Genomic DNA, 2,537 nt, shown 5'->3' on the forward strand with positions numbered 1-2,537 from the left:
TTTTTCAATTAACCACTTGACTTTTTGTTTGATTTTAAAAGTTTACTATTTCAATTATATCTTTTTCAAAACCACCTAACTAATTCTCTCTCTCTAATTTTCGAAAATCATATTCCTCTTTTTCAAAATTCTTTTTTAATTAACTAATTATTTTAACTTTTAATTTAATTTCATTTTTCTTTAAAAAAAATTTCGAATTTTAATTTTAATTTTAATTTAAAAACAAAAATATTTCTATTTTATTTTATTTAATTTTCGAAAATTCTACTCTCTCACCTCCTTCTAATTATTTATTTATCTACTAACACTTATCTTCTTCTTAAAAATTCGAACCCTCTCCCTCTTTCTGTGTTCGAATTTCTTTTCTTCTTCTACTCACATAAAGGAACCTCTCTACTGTGGCAAAGAGGTTCCCTATTATTTTCTGTTCTCTTCTTTTTCATATGAACGGGAACAAGGATAAGAACATTCTTGTTGAAGCCGATCCTGAACCTGAAAGGACTCTGAAGAGGAAACTAAGGGAAGCTAAAGCACAACTCTCTGGAGAAAATCTGACAGAAATTTTCGAAAAGGAATGAGACATGGCCAAAAATAATAACAATGCAAGGAAGATGCTTGGTGACTTTACTGCACTAAATTCCAACTTACATGGAAGAAGCATCTCAATCCCTGCCATTAGAGCAAACAATTTTGAGCTAAAGCCTCAATTAGTTTCTCTGATGCAACAGAACTGCAAGTTTCATGGACTTCCATCAGAAGATCCTTTTCAGTTCTTAATTGAATTCTTGCAGATCTGTGATACTGCTAAGACCAATGGGGTTGACTCCGAGGTCTACAGGCTTATGCTTTTCCCGTTTGCTGTAAGAGACAGAGCAAGAATATGGTTGGACTCTCAACCTAAAGATAGCCTGAACTCTTGGGATAAGCTGGTCAAGGCTTTCTTAGCCAAGTTCTTTCCTCTTCAAAAGTTGAGTAAGCTTAGAGTAGATGTTCAAACTTTTAGACAGAAAGAAGGTGAATCCCTCTATGAAGCTTAGGAGAGATACAAGCAACTGACCAAAAAGTGTCCTTCTGACATGCTTTCAGAATGGACCATCCTGGATATATTCTATGATGGTCTGTCTGAATTATCTAAGATGTCATTGGACCATTTTGCTGGTGGATCCATTCACCTAATGAAAATGCCTGCAGAAGCTCAGGAACTCATTGACATGGTTGCAAATAACCAGTTCATGTACACTTCTGAAAGAAATCCTGTGAGTAATGGGACGCCTCAAAGGATGGAAGTTCTTGAAATTGATACTCTGAATGCCATATTGGCTCAGAATTAAATATTGACTCAGCAAGTCAATATGATTTCTCAGAGTCTGAATGGATTGCAAGCTGCATCCAACAGTACTCAAGAGGCATCTTCTGAAGAAGAAGCTTATGATCCTGAGAACCTTGCAATAGCAGAGGTGAATTACATGGGAGAACCCTATGGGAATACCTATAATCCCTCATGGAGAAATCATCCAAATTTCTCATGTAAGGATCAAAAAAAGCCTCAACAAGGCTTTAACAATGGTGGAAGAAACAGGTTTAGCAATAGCAAGCCTTTTCCATCATCCACTCAGCAACAGACAGAGAATTCTGAGCAGAATCCATCTAGCTTAGCAAACATAGTCTTTGATCTATCTAAGGCCACTCTAAATTTCATGAATGAAACAAGGTCCTCCATTAGAAATTTGGAGGAACAAGTGGGCCAGCTGAGTAAAAGGGTCATTGAAACTCCTCCTAGTACTCTCCCAAGCAATACAGAAGAAAACCCAAAGAGAGAGTGCAAGGCCATTGATTTGACCATCATGGCCGAACCTACAAGGGAGGAGGAGGACGTGAATCCTAGTAAGGAAGACCTCCTGGGACATTCAGTGACCAATAAGGAGTTTCCCTTTGAGGAACCAAAGGAATCTGAGGCTCATCTAGAGACCATAGAGATTCCATTGAACCTCCTTCTGCCCTTCATGAACTCTAATGAGTATTCTTCTTCTGAAAAGAATGAAGATATTACTGAAGAGCAAGTTGCTAAGTACCTTGGTGCAATCATGAAGCTGAATGCCAAATTATTTGGTAATGAGACTTGGGAAGATGAACCTCCCTTGCTCACCAATGAACTAAATGCATTGGATAGGCAGAAATTACCTCAAAAGAAACAGGATCCTGGTAAATTCCTAATTCCCTGTAACATAGGCACCATGACCTTGGAGAAGGCTCTGTGTGACATGGGGTCAGAAATAAACTTCATGTCACTCTCTGTAATGGAGAAACTAGGAATCTTTGAGGTACAGGCTGCCAATTTCTCATTAGAGATGGCAGACAAATCCATGAAAATGGCTTATGGACAAGTAGAGGATGTGTTAGTAAAGGTTGAAGGCCTTTACATCCCTACTAATTTCATAATCCTAGACACTGGGAAGGATGAGGATGAATCCATCACCCTTGGAAGACCCTTCCTAGCCACAGCAAGAGCTGTGATTGATGTGAACAGAGGAGAGTTA

At 38.2% G+C, this 2,537-nt stretch overlaps 1 non-coding gene across 1 annotated transcript; it reads right to left on the reverse strand.

The window, feature by feature from the left end:
- Positions 1 to 974: 974 nt before the first annotated feature.
- Positions 975 to 1,082, reverse strand: LOC112745058 (small nucleolar RNA R71). The gene has a single exon (XR_003173005.1). It is a non-coding gene; the product is annotated as a small nucleolar RNA R71 (small nucleolar RNA).
- Between the last annotated feature and the right edge of the window lie 1,455 nt (positions 1,083 to 2,537).

This window comes from Arachis hypogaea, chromosome 14 (genome assembly GCF_003086295.3).
Source record: "Arachis hypogaea cultivar Tifrunner chromosome 14, arahy.Tifrunner.gnm2.J5K5, whole genome shotgun sequence".
NCBI lineage: Eukaryota > Viridiplantae > Streptophyta > Magnoliopsida > Fabales > Fabaceae > Arachis > Arachis hypogaea.